Source organism: Sinohyriopsis cumingii, chromosome 10 (genome assembly GCF_028554795.1).
Source record: "Sinohyriopsis cumingii isolate HCF-2022 chromosome 10, ASM2855479v2, whole genome shotgun sequence".
Lineage (NCBI taxonomy): Eukaryota > Metazoa > Mollusca > Bivalvia > Unionida > Unionidae > Sinohyriopsis > Sinohyriopsis cumingii.
In genome coordinates, this window is record NC_142970.1 from 96,976,383 (window position 1) to 97,000,464 (window position 24,082).

The 24,082-nt window shown below is 34.6% G+C and overlaps 1 protein-coding gene across 6 annotated transcripts in view; it reads right to left on the reverse strand.

The window, feature by feature from the left end:
* Positions 1-24,082, reverse strand: part of LOC149790625 (cardioacceleratory peptide receptor-like) — a 132,226-nt gene that overhangs the window by 63,827 nt on the left and 44,317 nt on the right. The window contains exon 1 of one of the 6 annotated variants that reach the window (XM_089972739.1): positions 10,498-10,686. The exons of 4 other annotated variants lie outside the window; for them this stretch is intronic. The gene's annotated coding sequence lies outside the window, so the exon portion shown is untranslated. Of the gene's footprint in view, positions 1-6,393; positions 6,503-10,497; positions 10,687-24,082 lie in introns of those variants that run through there. One more of the 6 variants, XM_089972742.1, reaches the window with a different exon arrangement.

Here is a 24,082-nt window from a genome sequence, read left to right on the forward strand (position 1 = left end):
TATATTGCAAGTATTTAAAAAAAAAAAAAAACAAGAAACCCCAAAACCCAACAAAACCCACAAAATCTCACAAAACATCTAACAAAATAGTGACCATACCTTAGCCGTAATATACCATTCGTATTCCGTTTGGTATCGTTTCCTTTTACAATAATACAAAGTCTACCGTGTGCGAACTCTTTTGTTGCAAGTAATCCTTCGTCCATTTACTGTTTGTTTCTGTTTTTGTTTTCTGTTCCCGGCTGTTTCACTTTTTATACAGTAACCGAAACGTACTTTTTAGATACCGTTCCATTTTTATTTCCGTACCGTATCACATACTCTTAGTAATTTTTAAAAGGGGTCTATCTAGCTTTCTTTCAGTGGCTTCTTTCTGATATTCTTTTCGACGCGATATGTGTAGCAATGCGTTAATGACAGGACTCAAATTTGATTGGCTTCCGTTTCCAAACGTACTTTCTCAAAGAGAATCCTGAGAAGACCATACTGGGCGTATCTGTTTTAAAAAGGTATATCCTTGTAACAGAGAACAAAGAGACAAATTTTTTGCACTTATTCCACATCTTCCACGTAGCAAATTAATTTCACACGTGATTGTTTGATCACAATAATAATATTTCTGATTAAGTGACAAAAAGGCAAGGTACGTCCACATTGCGCCAGCAACAATAAAATATATTATTACTCACTCAGAAGAATCCTATAGTCCATTCAGATAGTTCAATATTTAGTCTTATTATATGCTCATTTTTTCCCCCGTTTACTTTACATTGTCAGAATCGTTCAGTATTACCCGATACTGAACCCGCGCGTCAATACACATTTAGCATTCACGTGCATAAAGGAACTACTTTCTATTGTAAACAAACAATGGACGCAGACGCCAGCACTTTTGATTGGTACACAAATCATGTACACTCGCGTAAGAGGCGCTTTACGTTGTGGTTGTTTAAATTTGTTACTGAATGAACTAAAACAGATGTTTCGTGGACTGCCACATGCCAGCTGCTTTGGCACATTCCGCGTTGATACAATGCTTAGGATTTAGGCTAGCTACAGTATACAACAGACGCAAGAAAAGGTCCTTACAAATAACATACAAGTGACAAGTCATATACTGTATTCTTTAGCTGGTGATAAAAATGGCAAAAATATTTACTTACAGTTTTACATCCTTAATTTAAAAAAAGTACTTTCTTAGTTCTGCAAATCCGAATTACATGAACCATGTCACAGGTTCTCAATCTTGATTACACATTTAGAAATTGTACTGTATTTTCAGTGATAAGTGCAATTACACCCTCCTTACTGCACTAAAAATGAAATTAGCATTAAATTCCATAGCGTCTTTCTGATAATTGCAATTGAAAGACTTCATATTTTCCCCACATTATGATTTCAAACGTTCAATGACATAAACAGAAACACATTTGCAGATGTCAACACACTTCGCCCTAGCTTCTTCAATCCCATGTATTTCACGTGGAATTGTCACAAACAAATCCAGTCCATGATCACGAAATTTCGTAGAATCAAAATTTATGCCAAAATCTACTCCTTCCAGATCAAATGGAAAAGTTGTTGCAATTCACATTCATTCACAATATTACTCGAAATGTTCAGTTTTAACTAGACACGCCATTTTCTTTCGCAAGTGATGTCGAGCGCACGACTAAGTCCAAATTTATCTGGGCGGAGTTATGTGTGCAGTAATAATGTTGTTGTTGTGTAATGATGAATATGCGCTTTTGTATTTAGTTTGGAATACAGCATACATTCATTTACGTTGTTTCTTGTAGTGTATTTTGTTTATATAATTAAGCCTTAGACAGAATAAGAAAATGAGCATATAATAAAAAGGTTACTGCATTTATATGGGAAAATATGAGCTCGTTTTGTCGGAAGGATATACTGCACTCCCAAGTTCGTGCAGTATTCCATCCGAAAAACTCGTTCATATTTTCCCATGCAAATGCAGTAACCTATAATTAAGTAAAAGCATTAACATTGAGTTTCTAATACACTTATATATGACGGCCTATTTTATTTTCCTCCTCGCCCCAATAAATGTCATTCCCGTGTATCGTGTATTCCCTGGATTAAGATGTCATAGCCTCAATGCATGATCATTAAACCCAACCGTCATGTGATCAACATGCCTTCATCTCAATCGTACAGAGAAAAATAATACCGCACGAATGTTTAACACAATCTAATAATTATCCCGGTCATATTTTGCATAGTGACTCGTTCATACACAAACTTAAAAATAATGGGGAAAGGAATAGCTAGTCGATGATCTCTGCATTACATGATGTGTGTAGAATGATATGATGTGTGTAGAATGTATGATGCGTGTACAATGTATGACTTGTGTGGTATGTGTACAATGTATGATATGTGTATAATATATGATGTGCATACAATGTATTATATGTGTAGAGTGGTTGATGTGTGTGCAATGTATGTGTAATGTGTAAAATGTATGATGTGTGTACACTGTATGATGTGTGTTACGTGTGTACAATGAATGATGTGTTTACAATGAATGATGTGTGTACAAATGTATGATGTGTATAAAATGTATGATGTGTATACAAATGTATGATGTTTATACAACGTATGATGTGAGTACAATGCATGATTTATTGTACCATGTATGATGTGTGTACCATGTATGATGTGTATACAATGTATGATGTGTATACAACATATGCTGTGTATGCAATGTATGACATGTATACAATGTATGATGTGTGTAAAGTGTACGTGTATGATGAGTGTACGATGTATGATGTGTGTACAATATGATGTGTGCACAGTGTATGTGTATGATGTGTGTACAATGTATGATGTGTGTACAATGTATCATGTGTATACAACGTATGCTGTGTGTTTAATGTACATACTTTAAACCTATCGATAAAGAGAAACATATTCAGCCAACCAAAATGGTCCATCTGATAAGTTCTTCATTTGTTGATTTAATGTAGCTGTAAAACGGGAAAATCAAACTTGTAAGTAATTCACTTGCAATACGATTGATTTTTGTCAATAATGTTCCATTATATATTTCATTTCTCTGCTAATTTTTATAATCAGTTAAAATAAAAAATTATTTAAAGCTGACTTTTGACCTTTTGTGAGTGGAACGCATAATACACATGGTCACTTGAACGCTGTTCACCAATCAGCACAGGTCATAGCAAACGCGGGGCCCCATTGGGATAATTTGGCGGGGCCCCCACTGGATTTACGTGAGGATTCTCTAATAGCACGGCAATTGGAAGTAAACTTTTAAAAAGTTTTATATGATATTGAACTTAAAATGTACTTCCATCGCAGAAAAATTACTTTCTCTCTCCACATATATTTTTAAAAATTACTAAATATCGGGTCCCTTGTGAGCGCGGGGCCCGATTGGGCCAAATCTGTCTAATCAGCCCAACTAGATTGCGCTGGTGTATTTTTCGTATTACCCATTTATGTTTTTACAATATACGTGACTTAATTCACGAGATAGTAATGGTACCAAGGGTTGCTGTAGAGGTAGGTATAGTACTGAAGAAGAGGAAAACTAACCTGCTGCTCTCTACTGCTTTCATCTACATGCAATATATCATGACAACAGGCCAACCAGTCCTAACACTAACCTCTTAATGCTGAGCGCCTAGCGAGGCAGATGTTAGTACCATTTGTGTAAGTCTTTGGTATGATTCAACCAGGGTTCGAACCCACGACCTCCCGCTTCCGCGGCGGATGCTCTAACCACTAGGCCACCGGAGCGGTATTTTTGTTCCTGTAGGTTTTTCTCTTTAGAGTGAGTATGAAAAGAAATCCCTGCTTTTATCGGTAACAGAGGTATAGGTCTTTTCAACATGTTAGGAGTCACAGTTGGACGTTAGTTGAATTTAAACATTATACAATTTTTGGGCAACAATGTATCAAATAGTGCCTTTAAGTTGTCATTTCATAGCACCTCACTATTACTGACATTAAAGGTTGTCCATAGACGTATCTGGCGTCAATTATTTGACGAGTTCCATAAATTTCACTCCAAGGGAAAATTATACAAAATTATATTTAGGACATGACAAGAAATTAATTTTACTGGACAAAGCCACAGACAAATTGAGTGAAATGACTTTCGACATACATTCGGAAACCACGGCGTTATGCAATTACATTACATCATGACGTCATTGTGACGTTTTTATGTGTCAGTACATGTATCTTATTATATACTCATTTTTTTCCCCGTTAACTTTACATTGTCGGAATCGTTCAGTATTCCCCGATACTGAACGCGCGCGACAATACACATGTAGCATTCACGTGAATAAAGGAACTACTTTCTATTGTAAACAAGCAATGACGCAGACACCAGCACTTTTGATTTGTAAACAAATCATATACACTCGCGTAAGAGGCTCTTTACGTTGTGGTTATTCAAATTTGTTTCTGAATGAACTAAAACATGTTTCGTAGACTGCAAAAAAAAAGAAAAAACCACAAAAAACCAGCTGTTTTGGCACATTCCGCGTTGATACAATGTTACGGATTTAGGCTAGCTACATTATATAAAAGACGGACGATCATGTCCTTACAAATAAGATATAACTGACAAGGAATATACTGTATTCTTTATCTGGCGATAAGAATGGCAAAATAAAATATACTTACAGTTTTACATCCTGAATTTCCTCAAAATGTTTTTTCTTAATTCTGCAAATCCGAATTACATGAGCCATGTCATAGGTTTTCAATCTGGATTACACATTTCGAAATTGTGCTGTAATTTCGATGATAAGTGCAATTGCATCCTCCTTACTGCACTCAAAATGAAATACACATTAAATTCCATAGCGTCTTTTTGAAAATTGCAATTGAAAGACTTCATATTTTCCCACGTTATGATTTCAAACATTCAACGACAGAAACAGCAACACATTTGCAGACGTAAATACGCTTCTCCCGCGCCACTTCAATCCGATGTAAGTTATTTCATGTATAATTTGCACAGATGAATCCAGTCCAAAATCACAAACTTTCGTCGAATGGAAACAAAATACCAAAATATATTCACTCCTGATCAAATGGAAAAGTCGTTGCAATGCGCTTTCATTCACAATATGACTGCAAATTTCAATGTTAACTAGACACGCAATTTTCTCTCGAAAGTTATGTCGACCGCGCGACTAAGTTCAAATTTATCTGGGCGGAGCTATGTGCGCATTAATAATGATGTCATTTTGTAATGTCAAATCTGAGCTTGTGTATTTAGTGTGGAATACGGCATTCATTCATTCACGTTGTTTCTTGTAGTGTATTTTGTTTATATAATTAAACCTTAGGTAGAATAAAAAATGAGCATATAATAAAAAGGTTACTGCATTTGTATGGGAAAATATGAACTCGTTTTGTCGGAAGGATATACTGCACTCCCAAATTCGTGCAGTATTCATTCCGAAAACTCGTTTATATTTTCCCATACAAATGCAGTAACCTATAAATATATAGAGGGTCTCAAAGGGGTATGAATTTAATACTGAAGTGATGAAAATAGTTGAATAATGTCCAGCTTTTGCGAGCCTTGGCAAGATAAAGCTAGACGTTATTTAACGAGCTTCATTATTTTAATATTAAATCATTACCCATTTGAGATTCTTTGTATTACAAAGTTTTATTTCAGTAGAAATTATTCAGACAGAAAGAAGAAGAATTAATTTCGTTCATTCTGACAGACGCTATACATTCCATGTGTTGTGCGTAAAAGAATCGTCTCAAACAAGGTTGAAATAGTAAAAGTATATTATACATGTTTGCTAACAACAAATCAAAGAATAAGCGTAAATCTAAATAAACAGAACATTTTACAAAAGACAAAACATTTGTCAACAGAAAATGTCCAATGCGTGTGACGTCACATCTCGCTATCATGTGAGCAATATCCGTAGTTATGTAGTTATTTTACCATTTGTCATATTATGATATGTTATGCATATTATATGCTCATTTTATTCTCCGTTAACTTTACATTATCAGAATCGTTCAATATTTAACGATATTGCACACTTTCATATTGCACCCACGCGCAGGACACGTGTGCCCAATAGTGTATTAGGAACTACTTTGTAAACACAAATCATGTACATTTACATAATAGGCGCAATACGTTTTGGTTTCTGAATGAAATAAAGCAGATGTTTAGTGGACTGCAACATACCAACTGCTTTTGCTACATTCCACGTTAACTTTTTGATACATTGTTTCAGATTTTGCGATAGACACATATTTCATTAGATTGTTCGGTACCTACAAATAACATGCAAGCTATAAAGGCAAAAACTGTCTCCTTTATCTGGTAATAACAATGGCAAAAAATAAACTTACAGTTTTACATCCAGAATTTCCTCAAAATGCACTTTCTTAGTACTGCAAATCCAAATTACATGAGCCATTTCATGAGTTCTCAAGCTTGATTACACATTTCGAAATTGTACTGTAATTTCGAATATATTCCAGGTGCAATTACATCCTCCTTACTGCTCTCAAAATGAAATAAACATTAAATTCAATAGCGTCTTTTTGATAATTGCAATTGAAACACTTCATATTTTCCCACATTATGATTTCAAATAGTCAATGACAGAACAAACACACTTACAGATGTAAACACGCTTCTCCCACGCTGCTTCGATCCGACGTATTTAATGTACAATTTGTACAAATTAATCCAGTCCAAAATCACGAACTTTCGTAGAATCGAAACAAAATGTTAAAATCTGTTCATTTCAGAACAAACGGAAACGTTGCAATTTTAACCAGACACACCATTTTCTGCCGAACGCGCGAGTTCAAATTTACCTGGGCGGAGTTATGTGCGCACTAATAATGTTGTTGTGTAGTGATGAATATGCACTTGTGTATTTAGTTTGGAATACGGCATACATTCATATACGTTGTTTCTTGTAGTGTATTTTGTTTATATAAATACACTTAGGTAGAATAAGAAAATGAGCATATAATAAAAAAGTTACTGCATTTGTATGGGAAAATATGAACTCATTTTGTCGGATAGATATACTGCACTCCCAAGTTCGTGCAGTATTCCATCCAAAAAACTCGTTCATATTTTCCCATACAAATGCAGTAACCTATAAAAAAAATTTTTATTGTTCTTGTCTTGGAGGCTTTTACCATTTGTCATGTTATGATATGTTACATGTTATTATATGTTACATGTTATGATATGTTACATGTTATGATATGTTACATGTTATGATATGTTATGCATATCATAACAATGGGGGGGGGGGTAATTGGCAATATTGAAACAAAGGAGACCCTTTTGCGAGTCGAATCAAAAAATGGCGGTCAAAAATGTTCAATGAAAACAAAAAATTCCAGAAGGTGGGGTTAAAAGAGTTTTTCCACGATCGCAGCCAATCAGCAAAGAGAATACTGCACAATAATTTCATGTGCTTATTTGGACCAATCAGAATCACGTGAAGTGACATGCTCACATGTTATAATAGAAGGAAAACAATGAAATTGCACAAATTATAGGCAAAGTGTACCGACTCTGTGATAAAACTATAACGTACATTTCAACCCATCCCTACTTTTACCATTAAGACTCAAACAGTTTCATTACTGGGCCGGGGACCCCTGGCAGCAAGTAGTTTAACAGCATTTGCCATCTCATTTCTGTCTACAAGAGCTTCATTCTCCTGCTCGGCCAGAGTGGGTGTGTGAGGAAGCTTATCTACAGCTTCCCGTGAGCTTTGGTTTTTGCTGGGGCTGTCCTGGATTCTTCCTCCACCACTCATACATTGGCCGCCACGTACAGCCTATCGTACGCTGAAAAATGGCCTTGAACCCCAAACAACAAAAACAATAACATTTTAGGACAAATATTAAGAGCTTGGAACAGACATTACCAATTCTATCCTTTTGGGTCAATGCTTCAGTTGAGAACCTAAGCGATCTGATAACATTACTTCGATACATTCACTATACACGTTGTCTTGAAATATGACCTTAGCTCGTAATGAAAACGCAAATTCATAAAACGTTTGAATGGTAACTTTTTTCATAATAGTCATTTTTGGACCTGACCCTGGAGAATATTTTATGAAATTGATGGGCTTGTTATTGTGAGCACATCCCAAAAATTTAATATTTTTAAGTTCAGGCTGCAAGATTTGGATAGTGCAATGTATAATGAATTTGTTTGTTTTTTAGTTCCCTATACATTGTATGCTGGACTTGACCTTGGCCAAAATCAAGTTCATTTTCTACTTGACCTGAATCATTGATTTGTGTTTAAATTTTGTAAACAACTAATGCATAGCTAAAATGTTCTCTATGTGTGTGGGCTTAACAGCAGGATCAATATTAATAGAAGAAACCTATTTATTTGGGTCTGCTTGTATGTTCTTTGAATTCCCCTAAAAATATACCTGGCGTAATCCACATTTAATATTATACCTTTAGTAACAGACCTCTAATATTAGCTAATATTTTATTTTGTAGAAGAATGTCTAACATTCCAGAATGAAATTTTCCACTAGGTAATTTTTTAATAGAAAATGCTAGTTGTGACATGTGGTCAGAAAGAGGATTCTTTAGTTTATGCTAAGCAGTGAATTACTTGATTTTCTAATTAAAATAATACTGATATTTCACTGTATTGAAAAAAATAAGATTTTTTCACTACAGGAACTACTTTTTGGGGTCGGACATACTTACCTCCATTTGATTTTCTGTCAGTGAACTACTTTTTCACAATTACTTGTGGTTGTTTTCTTATTAATAATCCCTGTCTGTTATCCTTCAAACTTGTAGTTTGTTATTCTGGAAATATCAGTTAATTTTTATCAATAGCAGAACATGTACGGTAAACAGCTGACATTACCGTAAGAATCTGCTAATTCACTGTCACAAACTTTAGGTAGCCAAGGTATGTGAGCATAAAATAAAAAGAATATTTGCTTGAAACGAGTGAATAACGGATACATTTCATCTCGTGGGTGAAAAACTCTAGAGAGGCTTTGCCACTCGTGAAAATACTGTTTTTCATCCACTCGATGAAATATATCTGTTATTAGCTCGTTTCAAGCAAATATCCACTATATAATCATGCTACTGGAAAAATTATTTATTCGCGTTTTAAGATCTGAGCATAATTAATTATATTGTTGTTGTGTCAGAAGTTCATTTTGTCTGGAATTTTATTTATTCAAATTATTTACTCACTGGAAATATAGAGTGAGCGTCAAAAATATAATTCGTGGAAACAGGGACTTGAATTCATAATTAAATTTCAGATAAGGATATATTCTCGGATTGTATTTTTGTGATCCAACCAAAACAATTGGCGCATCACCATTACACGGTCCACCACAGCATTTGGTTAAATTTGAATTTCCACTCCCGTTTACTCAGAACATTGATCATTGTGTCTGTAATTCTAGAATTTTGGAGTTTTAATTCGCAATATTGTGAATTCTTTTTCTTCATTTTCACTTTGTATTCTAGGGAAAAATAATTATTTGTTGAATTTTACAAAGCTTGTTGCTTCTCACTAGATTGTATTACTTGTTTTAAGAACATAGAGTCGTAATAATAGTCATGTGACCCATTCCCTCTCAAATGTTTACATACATACATACAAACGTGCATACATACATACATACACACACACACACACACACATACATACATACATACATACAAACATGCATACATGCTTGCTTGCGTGCGTGTGTACGACGTACGTACATACATTCATACATACATACATACATGTAGACATACATACATACACACACACATACATACACACACACATGCATACATACATACATACATACATACATACATACATACATACATACATACATACATACATACATACACACATACATTAAACAAATTGATTTCAAAGAATTAATAGAAATCAGTTTGATATGCCAATTTATCTGGACAAAAAGTGAAATGATTGTCTGATACTAGCTTATTAAAATAAAGGAACAAGAAACGTTCCATTTCTATTCAAATTCATCTTTCTTTTTTTATTTCCGTATTCTCTACAATTCAGAATCCTTAGCGTATGAATATGGTTTATCATTGTTGTAAATATGCACACAATACTATTGTACATACGAAAACAGTACTATTGTAAATGTACGAAAGCAATATACTGTTTATATTATTAGCCGGAAATAGTATTAACCAGAATTAAGAGATTCTAGTGATATCAGTTAAAAAGAAATTCACACACTGTTTTAATTGAATTAAACGAGCATACACAACTATATATAAAACTGTATTCATTTAAATTCTGAGGAGTTTTAGTTCAGCATCATTTGTTTGAAACAAAATAATGTCCACTTTTTCTAAAAAAAAAGATTGATAATTATATAACAAAGAAAAGAAACGCAAGGTAATGTACAGAAACGAAAAGGTCATAACATAAGATCGCATACTTACATAAACAGAATTCCAGTGCTTGTTACCCTGCCTATTGCAAACGAAAACGCTGGCAGACTGTCCAGTGTATATATATATCCACTCGCTGATACGTGTGGGTGAATAGGCAAGTAGTCAGATCATTAGTAGAAGCTGATCCTACAGAGAATGGTCGACAGCTTAAGAAACAGTCGCTATCACAGCCTAATCGACAGCATTTAATGGCTGATTCATTTTCGACAGCCATTTATGTGGAAGAATGAAGACGTGATTAAAGAGTTATTAGGGTAATATCGAATAACAAGTGGCAACGCTTGATATATTTTATATAAATCATCAGCTATGTGATGAAATGGCAACAACGTGCCTTTTCCAGGGACACTCTGAACAAGCCGAACGACGCTCGTACTGGAAGGTATAGAGCCAACGATCCTAGGGCTGAGAGTCCGAGGTTCGTACACCATAACTACCACCTAATGCATAATGCTGAAAGAAAGATTGCGTTTTAGGCAACCAATATGTCTATATCTGTCTGATATGTTATTATATGAAAGTCTTTTAAAGGAATGTGTCCTAAGATAAAGGTCGAAATTCCTCTTCGTGCAAACAGTTATGTAAATGCTGTTTTCTACTTGGTAAGTATATGCTGCTATCAATTGTTATTTTACTACTAAACGTGAAGTAAAGGACAAAGGAATGTTCTTTTTTAAATCAGTTATGTTCCAAAACATCTTCCAAAACCATACAGGTAAAACCACACAGGTAAAACCATGCAGGTAAACACACATAAAAGTAGCTACGATCAAAATACATTTTATTTATTTATCATTATCATGTCATTTTTCAAGGGCAAATTGTCTTCTCTAGCAAGAATCCAAAAGACCTGATAGGAAACATTTTCCTCAAAAGAATAATGAAAAAGCTAATTGTAGATGTACCTAACGACTAAAAGATCGAATTTTCAATAACGATCAACGACAAATAAAATAATATTTCTCATGGAGCCCAGAATGACAGATATAGAGTCTAGATTTCAAAATCCATGTCAAATTCGTGATGACATTGGTAATCGCATGTTAGAATCATTTGTGCGATTCTACGTTACGAGTTCGTTAAAACCTTTAAGGGTGCACATCTAACATATCCCCGTGCTAATGACTGGAAACTTGTTTTGACAAAAAAGAATTGGTTTGCAATGCTGTTTCTCTCCGTTACTAATAACACAGATACGTATAAATATTGTCTTGCTGTGTGTGTCTCTTTCTCAATTTGAGTCTAACTTCCCACTGTTCTTTATACTCTCGAAGAACTGTGGAAAAGTTCATTTTATAATATTTATATTACTGTTAACCTGTGGTATAGAACTATTTTGCAAGACTTTCATTCCGTAGTTGTTATGCAGCATGTTTTGTGATGATACAACCCTTATTGTATCGAACTTTGTCTGGGTAAGATAACATGTTTGTATCCTTTTGTTTGCGGGATTAATTGTTATTTTCTTGTAGGTGCTATCAAAATGCCAAATAACATTTTCAGCTTTTTAAATTATAGACTGTTTTCTTGTATGTGTGACAAATTATATACCTTATACGTCTTAAATGAAAATTACATTCATACATTGTTTTAGTTGATTCCTCCTTTCAAATTCAATAATTATTCAACGAGCAAGTTTTGAAAAGTATCATCTTTTGTCTTGGATATCAAAATTCCTTGGATTGAAACGCAATTGCTACTTTCTTATTTCGGCAAATGCAATTTGCTTTTATAATGTAATGCCCATGTTTAGTAATATAATAGGCATTTTTATTTTGACCTAAGTGTGCATACATGAGGGAGATTATATGATTTCGGCAGGTAGAAGCTGCTTTTGTTAGCAATCAATAATGATACCTACCCCCAAAATACATCTGAAACAAGACGATCGTTTGATTGGGTATGATTGGGGTAAAAAATGAATGAAACATTAGCTGGTGTCCGACGCGCTAGAGGGCCACTGCTGTTATTCCCTGCACGATTCACTGAACTTTCATTCAGGACTCGCCTTGAATATAAGTTCCTAATAGTGTTAACTTGTTTGTGGGAATAATCTCACAGATTAAAATTTCTGCATAATGATGTCCCATTGAAATCTCTGACAGTCGGTACTAGTGTTTAGCTTAATATGTACTGCTGTTGAAATATTGTCAGTGCTGCTTGGAAAAAAGTACAGAGAAGAAAAAAAATCGGTCTTAAAACAATCCATTCCTAAAATCCATTGCAACTCATTCATTAAGTGAAAGGGCACCAAATAGCATGATATCATAGAGATGATCAGTGCCATCTTGTTAACGGCTGATAATGTTTTTGGGCTTTTGGTTTTTTTTTGTTTTTTTTTTGCCTTAACCATGGCTAATAATGCCGTTTAGGTCTGGCTGATTTTATTTCCTTTCATTACAAACAAAACGATACAGATGCATTCTTTTGTAGATAGATACATAAATGGATCGATTTTCCCAAGTGTGCTGAGAGTATATAATACAGAGGGCAAATCATTAACACCATCCATTTTCCAGACCTTTTGTATATGCCAAAATAAATGTCAGTTTCGTCACTATCTCTTTCTACTGATGCGAGTCTTTTCTTGGGGAAACGCCAACCTCTATATCTAGGAACCGTGTAGGAATATAAGTTAGTCACGAACAAAGCGAGATCAAAATACCATAAAAAAAACCGCTAAACCATTATTCATTTTTCTATGTGTGAGCCATTGTACAAACATTGCTGAAACATGAAAAATTACTTTCAACACTCATCTGCACGAACCTCCTTATCAAAACTGGGTTAATATGGGTCTAAGATCGCTCACCTTATTGACCTCTGCCATACAGTCAAACAAACAGGGATTGGTTGAAACCGTTCGAGACAGTTGGGTGCTTTCTGTTGAAAATTTATCTGAAGCAGTTGAATGAATACATCTAAAGAAAACAACATACTGTACTGATGTACCACAAGGGCACTTCTGGAAAGTTTTTGAATGAAGTCACACAAATAAAAAAATGTCGCTTTTGTCCAGACTGTCTTTTGAGCACTTTGTTACTCAAATGAATATTTTAAATAAATGATTCATCTCAAATTAAATTTAATCTCAACACTAAACACATCTGCAGACCGACATTAAAACAACAACAATACTGTGAATATGAATTAGGAATCAATTAATTCTCTCTTTTGATATATTTTCACCACTTTGTACGACTCTAAGTCGCAATACTTAATACGTGAATTATGTCGCCAACACGACCCACCCAAGTTAATCATCGAGTTGGAATTTACCCCGAACTTGTCAACATGTTCAATATAATAGAACAGGAAAACAAATAATCTACTTTCAGTTCATTGCGATCTCCAGAAATGGACGAAACGTTACGGACAGAATGCCCCCCCCCCATATATATATTGTTGTTGTGGGGTTTAACGCCATTTTTCAGCACACGATAGGCTATACATGGCGGCCAGTATTAATGGTGGAGGAAGAACCCGGGAAAACCCCGGAAAGAACCACCGACCCTCGAGAAGCTACTGGCAAGCTTTCTCACATACCCACATTGGCTGAATCCGAGACTCGAACCAGCGCAGACAGAGGTGAGATGGCAGTGATCCGTAACGGAGAGCGCTTTAGACCACTCGGCCACTCGGGCCCCCCCCCCCCCATATATATATATTTCAATGTCAAGGCTATAATAATGCATTGAGCAGGGACAGGCAGACAGCAGGGGTAGGTCTTGTTGTATACATTAGGGAAGATGTACACGCAGAAAGGCGACTTGACTTGGAGTCACATGAAATTGAGAGTATCTGGGACGAAATTTCTAAAAGTAATGCAAAGTCATTCCTAGTTGGTTTCAGTTATAGGCCACCTTCTACCAAAGCAATTTGGAATGATAGCTATTTAAACCAAATGGAAAATGTTCTTGCCCAGGAGAAATAAACATAAATACTCGGCGATATAACTAAGGACCTTCTCAATACTCAGATAAGGAAGAACTGAATGTGATTTATTGAATCATCATTAGGCATAATTCAGCTAGTAAATGAGCCCAGAAGGGTAACAGAAAAGTCAAGTTCTCTTATTGATCACATTTATACAAACCTAGCAGAAAATGTGGCTTGTGTTAATGTACCGAATGTTGGTCTTAGTGATCAATATTCTACTTTTAGACACGAAACGTTAATTGCAAGATAAATAAGAAAAATGCACACAGAACTATCACTTACAGATCATTAAAAAATGTTAATCAAGAACAATTTCTCAAGGACCTATATAAAGTTCCATGGAATATGATCCAAATTTGGATGACACAGATGAAGCTCTGAGGGTGTGGACTGACTTATTTATGGATGTAGTCTCTAAGCATGTACCACTGAAAGTACATAAATTAAAAAATGATATCCAACCTAATTGGTTTACTACTGAAATCCTAGAAGCTATGAAAACACGAGACCAATTCAAGGCTATGGGAAACCATGCATAATACAAAGTATAGATAATTAAATAACAAGTATGATTAGAAATGCTAAAAACGCCTTATTATCAATCATTGCTTGAAAACAAAAAGAGCAACACAAACTCCATTTGGAAAGTCTTTAATTAACTCACTGGAGGAACACACAAAGAACAGACAACGGATTCCCAAAACCGGAGTGATATTACTTGTTTCAACAAGGAACTGTAGACTTCAATACACTACAGGTTTTAGCATACGTCATCGTCTTCCATCTTGGATTTTTCGTTGGGACTCGACCTTGAAATCTTTAGAACATTTATTATTAGGACTTCTAAACTTTTATTCGTGGATTGTTTTTGGATCATTTTTGGATTTGATTCTATAAACCGTAAGTTCAATTTTTTAAAAATTTTTACAGTTTTTTTTTAGTGAAATAAATTATGATATCTTTATAAAGCTTATTGTATTCGCTCTGTTTTGTGTTACTGTTTATTCGAGCCTAAATACGTAACATAAGAATTAGGTAGCTCGTCCCGGATTATTTTGAATTTTGGATAGGAAATTTCATGAAACTTGTTTGTTTTTTTTTTAATTTTGAATTACCCTAGTTTTTGAAATCTTTAATGAAATCGGCAAGCTTTTTCTAAAATGTCATCAAAAGTAGAAATCTTTCTTTCAGATTCTACCCAGGAGCAATTAGATCATTTCAGAAAGATGAATAGATTCACTTGCCAGAAAGTACGATCTTTCGGAGGTAAAGGCTTCCTTAACAAAACAGTAAATAAGAAATATTTTGGTTCAGTACTTGGTAGAAAAGAATGTTTGGGATAAAAGTGCTTTGGTTTCGATCCGTAAGTCTGTATCAGACTCTGAAACAAAAGTAAAGATATTAGAATTAAAACACTAGATGGAATTGGAGTTAAGGAAGCTGGAACTTCAGAAAGAGAAGACAGCGAAAGAGAGATGCAGATCACATTACAAGAAAAACAAATGCAGTTACAATATGAGAAAGAAGAGAGAAGGAGACAGGAAAGAGAGAAAGAAAAACAGATTCAAATGCAGTTATATAAGGAAGGGAAAGAGAAAGAAAGACGAAAGCAATTACAAAAGACCAAATGCAAAAGGATGAAAGATAAAAAGGAAAACAAATGCAATTACAAAAAGAACAAATGCATATGCAATTAGAAAAGGCACAACTAGAGAAAGAGAGGGAATATCAACTTAGAATAAAAGAAATGGAGCCGGCAGGTGAAAAGCACATCCACACTTCAAATCCAAATGTTGGTTTTGTTCTTGCAAAGAGTTTTAGATTAGTGCAGCCTTTCAGAGCAAAAAAGTAAACAAATATTTTACCCGTTTTGAAAATTTTGGTGAAAATTTGAAATGGCCAAGGGAGCATTGGACTCAGTTATTACAATGTGCACTCACTCACTGGCAAGGCTAATGATATTTGCAATTCACTGTCAGGTATCCAAAGTGGTGACTATGATTGGTGAAGGAATGTATCCTAAGGGGTTATGAGTTAGTTCCTGAAGCTTATCGGCAAAAATTCAGAAACTATAGAAAAGAAGCTGGACAAACTAATGTCGAGTTTGCTAGAGACAAAGAGCAGTTATTTGATAGGTGGTGCTTTGCCAAGAAAGTTGAACAAGATTATGAAAGTCTCAAACAACTTGTATTACTTGAACAGTTTAAGAACTCTGTCTATAGTGACATTAGGGTTTATCTTGACGAGCATAAGATCGAAACCTTGGAAAATGCTGCTCGTGCCGCTGACAATTATGTTTTAGTTAATAAAGTTTCTTGTGTAAATACGACTCATACTCAAAAGTCTTCTGGCAAAATATTATTTCAGCCTAATACAAGCCCTTCTAAAACTCAAACTGGCACAACTTCTAAAAATCAAACTTCAGAGAAGCTTGATTCAAGATCCGTGTAGCTTCCTACGTGTGCCTATCGCATGAACAACGGACACGTTATTTTTGATTGCTACAAATTGAAAATTAGGCATCAGAATAAAGACAGACCTATTACAAATGCTCTTTTTTCTAAGAGGTCAAGGTCACGGTCGTGTATTGAAGGCAATATATTTGTTTGGTCTAACAAACCCAATGGAGAATTATGAAACATTCATATCGAAGGGTTCTATGTCACTCTTGGGTGATTCGGCCAATCCTATCATTTTTAAAATGTTAAGGGACACATGAACTTCTCAGTGTCTTTTATTGTCAGGTACATTGCCTTTATCTGAGAAGTCTTCTTCTAGTGAGAGTGTTCGTATTCAGGGAGAAGAGTGTGGCTTTATTAATCCATTGTGTACATTTGTCATCAGACTTAATCTCAGGACCCGTGACTGTCGGAACAGTCTCTGTTTTACCCGTTGAGGGCATTTATTTATTACAGGCAGCGACCTAGCTAGAGACAAAGGTTGTGGATAATCCACTTGTAACTGAAAAGCCTTGTTTGGATCGGAAATTCGATCCAATTGAAGCAGAAGTCCTTGATTTGTTCCCAACTTGTGCAGTTACCAGAGCTATGACAAAGAAAGATATTGATAATGATGTAGATAAGGAAAGTACCCCTTAGCTGACACGTGTATTGGTCAGAATTTTGATGAGGTCACTTTTACTCCTTGTTTGGATCAGTCAGAAGGTACTGATCACAGTGATCCTCTTTTAACGACTCATTCTCTTTATTCTAATCAGGGTAATAAACAACAATCACTTGTCGTCGAACAGGAAAAAGATCATGCGATCTCCCGTTTGTTTCAAATGGCCATTAGTGAAACTGAATGTACTGAAGTTCCTGTCTGTTATTTCATTAAAAATGGAATTCTTACGAGAAAATGGAGAGCTCCCGAGGTACTACTGATGACGAATGGTAAGTGAACTATCAAATTGTAGTTCGAAAACTTTACAGACAGAACATACTTAATCTGGCGCATCAAACTCCATTGGCTGGTCATTGAGGGATCAATAAAACTTATCACAAGATCTTGACTCACTTCTATTGGCCAAAAATCAAAAGTAATGTTAGTAAATATTATAGATCTTGTCATACCTGTCAAATGGTAGGAAACCCAAATCAGAATATACCTAAGGCTCATCTACAACCTATTCCTGCCTTTGACGAACCATTTAGTAGAATTACGGTAGATTGTTTTGGTCCCTTACCTAAGACCATGTCAGGTGATCAATACAAGTTAGCAACAGTTGCCATATTCTGATGGTGGGACAGCATCATTTGTACAGACCATTTAGGGTTTCGGCCATTTTAGCGACAGGTGCCATATTTGTATGGCGAGACAGCAACATTTGTACAAACCATTTACGTCAGATTACATTCAATTTCGATTAAATAGGTTACTTGGTATTTAATAAGATGCTCATTAAGGCTTTTGTTTCGTTTTAAAGCATTTTCATAACAAATCTTGATCATTACTCAATACTCAAATGCACATTTTAAAAGAGCAATCATGTTTAGTTCAAAAGAACTATTCTGATTTCATTTATTACAAAGGGTTCTCTAAAATCATTTATCTCAAAGGGTTCTCTAAAATCATTATCTCAAAGGGTTCTCTAAAATCATTTATCTCAGAGGGTTCTCTAAAATCATTTATCTCAAAGCGCTCTGCGGCATCTTATTTTGTACGACCTTATTGTCAAATTAAAACCCATATTTGGGAATCCGTATATATTTGATAAGATTATAACTATCCACTTGTACTCTGCCATCCACTTGTACTCTGCCATCCACTTGTACTCTGCCATAAACTTGTACTCTGCCATACACTTGTACTCTGCCATACACTTGTACTCTGCTATACACTTGTACTCTGCCATACACTTGTACTCTGCATATTATTATTATGATATAAATGTATGAAAGACACATATTTGGAACAAAACGATCCTATTCGTATTTACCAATGCATTAAATTCGACTATTTATCAAGTTGAACAAATAATCAATGTATGCCGTCGGGAATACGATCATTGAAGTGTATACATAAACAAAATTGTACATAAAGTAAACTAGATATTATTAATACTGAGAAGAGTTTTATTTTTAACTTTATTTTGTTAATTTATATGTAGTTTATGCCTTAACTGGTACGTTTCCCATTTTTTCGCCAGAAAAACATATTTTCAGAAGAAATTTTTTAAAATTACTTTCATGGGTCATAGGAAATCAATAACAATAAGTAATAAAGTCTGACAGAAAGATAAAGTATGAACCTTGCAATAATTATTTATTTTCCTCATTGAAATCAAAGTAAAATCTCTTCGGAATTAAATACCTCTGTACGAACAGAACATACATGTAGCAGTTTTTAATAGATGGCACAGTGTGCTTCGTTCATTTGCCAGTACTAGGCCTAGATTAGTATGCCTGTATCATAATGTATGTCGTTCATTTGCCAGTACTAGGCCTAGATTAGTATGCCTGTATCATAATGTATGTCGTTCATTTGCCAGTACTAGGCTTAGATTAGTATGCCTGTATCATAATATATGTCGTTCATTTGCCAGTACTAGGCCTAGATTAGTATGCCTGTATCATAATGTATGTCGTTCATTTGCCAGTACTAGGCCTAGATTAGTATGCCTGTATCATAATGTATGTCGTTCATTTGCCAGTACTAGGCCTAGATTAGTATGCCTGTATCATAATATATGTCGTTCATATATAATAATGTGCGTCGTTCATTTGCTAGTACTCGGGCTGGATTTGCATGCCTGTATCATAATGTGTGTCGTTCATTTGCCAGTACTAGGCTTAGATTAGTATGCCTGTATCATAATATATGTCGTTCATTTGCCAGTACTAGGCCTAGATTAGTATGCCTGTATCATAATGTATGTCGTTCATTTGCCAGTACTAGGCTTAGATTAGTATGCCTGTATCGTAATATATGTCGTTCATTTGCCAGTACTAGGCCTAGATTAGTATGCCTGTATCATAATGTATGTCGTTCATTTGCCAGTACTAGGCCTAGATTAGTATGCCTGTATCATAATATATGTCGTTCATATATAATAATGTGCGTCGTTCATTTGCTAGTACTCGGGCTGGATTTGCATGCCTGTATCATAATGTGTGTCGTTCATTTGCTTGTAGTCGGGTTGGATTTACGTGCGAGTATCTCACTAGCTGTCCAGCATTGAAAGGACTTTATTATGCCGTAATGTTTACTGTTAAAGATCGTCAAATTCTACTTCTTGGAGATAAGCTCATGTGTTTTATGTATATTTAGACATTACTATTATCTTTTATGGTAGATCGGCATCTCTTGTATAAATATAAAAATAATTTATTCACCGGTGCTTTCTCTCTGATCTGGTTCAGTTTTGTTTAGTGAGTTTGTTTAGAAAAGCTCGTTTTAAGTTTACTTTTCTATTAATATTAACAGTGGTCACGTGTGATTGCGAAGTGACATCATTGAAAACAAAATGAATTTGTAAAAGCAAATATACCAGGATCCTTTTCTCAAATTTGATATAATTCTGTTTCTCTGATTTTTATAACAAAGTTTTTAGTAATTTTTCTCTCTCCCTTTTTCAATCAACGTTGCCATATTTTGATGGCGGATATCATCATTTGAACAGACTTGAAGCCCCTTTACGGCCATATTGCCTTCAAATTCGATTACCTTTGGTTAGTTGGTGTTTTTGAAGCTGTTCTTTAAAGTTTATATTTTTCTATATAAAGTAATGATTGACATATTAGATGGCCGATCCTAATTTTTACTCAATACACACATATGAATATTGAGAAAGAGATCTTGTTTGATGCAGAAATATGTATTCTGAATTCATTTTTTTTTAAATCGTTAAAACTAAATAAAGGTATGTATCTCAAAGAACGTTGTAACACGCAAATTTGTGTTTCGTTATTTTCCATCAAAACCCATCTTTAGAAATTTTAACTTAATCGATCAAACTAACCCCATCCACTTGTAGTTTCTTGAAATTCCTTAAACGTATTCCTCAGTTATATTTTACAGTAATTATTGTCTACAGATCAATCGTTTCAATATCAATAATGTATGTTTTTCCAGTCAATATTAGATCTATTGAAAGTGAGATGGTGAGCGGTAATGTCTGTATGAGGATTTTATATGCCAATTATTATTTAGCATTTACTTGATTTGCAAAATTTTAGCACACGCATAATACGTACGTGTTAATGTAATGGCAATTTTGAGAGTTGCTGTTCCATTTTAGCCTGTCTATCAACGCTACATAACGCGTCTCGAGTTCAGCTGAGAAGCGAAATTTGTGATATGATCTGCACGGATTACCATTAACTGAGAATCATTCAAGTAGGGGTTTCATTAATTAAATCATCCTTCCGACAAAAGAACAAGATCGGATAAAACTGACAACAGTGCAGCTTAATTTTTAAAATGTACTTTCTGTAACAATGATACTGCAATATAAGTTATCATAAACTATCGTTTCCAACCAATTGTTAATTACAGTAAATGACAAAGGAAAAAAATAAAGAATAATCAGTATTAATCAGTAATCGTCTGGAATATTATAGACAAAAAATCATTATTCAAATAAGATTAAATTGAAACAAATTGTTGAATATCTCTCTCAGTTTATAATCTGCAAAACTTTCTACTAAGGCAAATTCAAACTACGTGAATGTAGCATCGTCTCATTGTGTTTTCAAAGCAGTAATGAATACGGTGATTGAAACGTCATAAATGTAAATGGCGACTGACATCCATTACATTTACATTATCATATTTTCCCTCAATTGTTATCTTTAAATTTGAATGCACACACGGTGATAATGACTTGGGAAATGTAGATTAGAAATAATTGCATGACTATGTTTTCCCTTTAGACTAATAGGTTTATATCGTACTTCTCGGAATCAATTATAGGAAAACGTTTTTGACTAATATAACTTTTGTACAAAGTAGTGTCGCCTTTCTTCAATACTATTAAAATATAATTAAAGGAAATTTGTTTGACTGATAGAACTGTTGAACAAAATAATGTCACCCTTCTTTCCTATCACTGAAGCACACTTACAGTGTTCTTTGTCCTTTCTTTGTTTAGTCATTTTAACTGATATTAGCAGTTTCTTCTTCACTCTTTAATTTTCCGATTTAGACATGTTCGAACAGTCGTAACGATAAGTAACCTATGTACTATAGTAAATTCGTATAGGGATGTGCAATGAATGGTTAGATCAGGATAATTACAAGCTTCAACAAGATCTTACTTAATTGCAAAATAAATTAAGTCAGCTGACATTGCTTAGATGAAAACCGTTGCCAAAAGTTGAGTTATATTAAACTTAATAAATTCAGTATTTATTTCATTGTCTCATTCTTTCTCTTCATATTGCTATAGTGTTTTTTTTTGTTTTTGCTTTTTTTTTTTTTTTTTTTTTTTGTTTTTTTTGGGGGTTCTACCATTCATATGTCACAGCTGATGTTAGGTGTACTTTTGATGATTGTTTATTGATGCACGTTTGCAAAGGCTGGAATGCTTAAGCATACGTACAAATCAAACACGCCTACAGAAAACATTAGTGTCTAGGTGAGGTAGGGAACGGGGTGAGAATAGCTGGCAATAATTTTGGGTTTATGGTCAATTGTTTTTATTTTTATAGATGGTATGTGTACTTCATGCACGTCATAACTATCCACATATGTAAACATCGCAAAAACAACGGTTTGTTCATAGTAACTTGAATGATTTGGAATTTAATACAACTTCCTTGCAGATTCCAACGCAACTCCTGAATTCGTATTTCTACACGTGTAATTTGCTTATAAGATGAAATACAATCGAAATTTTATCTTGACCTAATTGTGTGTTTGCGTGCGTATATGTGAGCTATGTGTTATAAAGCTAATATAAGCTATATTTTATTAAAACTTTTTCTGTGCATATGTGATAGATTTTATGATGTCAGCGCCTAGAAGCAGCTTTGGATCTATGATTCGGGTTATTGTAGTAAACAATTGTCTCGCGTCCGTCGTGCTGGATGACCAAGGCTATAATTTCAAGCATAGGTCATTGAAATGTCATGCAGAATTCGCCATTAATCTAAGTTTCGGATGGTGCTAACTTGCTTGTGGGAAGAATCTTACAGATTATACGTGATACACAACGGTGTCTCCGTGAAATCTCTCGGAGTTCTAGATATGTACACAGAAAGAAAACACCCGTATTAAAACATCCTATGATAAGATCCACTGTAACACATTCTTAGAGTGAACGGGCGCTGAATGATATGCCATCGTTGAAATGTTCACTGTTACTTTGTTAACAGCCAATGTTTTTGTTGATAGTAATTACAGCCAAAACACTGTTCAAGTCTAATTTATTTTCCCTTGATGAAAACAAAGATGCTACAGTCAGTTTCTTTCGTTGATAGATAGACATAAGAATTTGTTTCAAGGGTGATGGGACTACATTAGAGGGAAAAATATGAATACAATCCATTTGCTAGATTCTCATGTATATGCCAAAAATCATGTTAGTTCCCTCACTCTCTCATCCTATAGTTGTGTGTATTGCCTTGTGGAAATTCCAGCCTCTATATTTAGGAATCGTGCTGGATTATGCGTTGGACGTATCTATCTTGAGCAAAGCGAACTTACAATCGCATGAAAGTATCTCCTCAAACCGATATTCGTTTCTCTATGCAATCATCTGCAAGATATCTCATGTTAAAATGGGGTTGCCTCCGGGTCTATGATCTGTCTGACATCTGCATAATCGTCAAACACACAAGAAGTTTGCCAAAATGTCCGAGTCATTTGGATAGTTTCTGTTCAAATATACTCCAAAGCTGTTAACTGATTATGTTTTCAAAGAAAGAACTGTTTTATATTACTCTATTGTATTGTATTTTTATTCATATTTACGTCACACCAGCACTAGTTGTCCAATATTGAAAGGACTCATTTACCATGATAATTACAGTTAAAACTGGTTTAATTCTACGTTTCAAGAACAACTGTTTGACTATTTTTGCATTTTATGTCTTGCTCCTATATTTGATAGTATTGGAATCTCGTGTTCGAATTGTTGCGTACATCTAGAGTGTGTTTTTACTTTTGGTGATGACCGTAGATTTCAAATGCG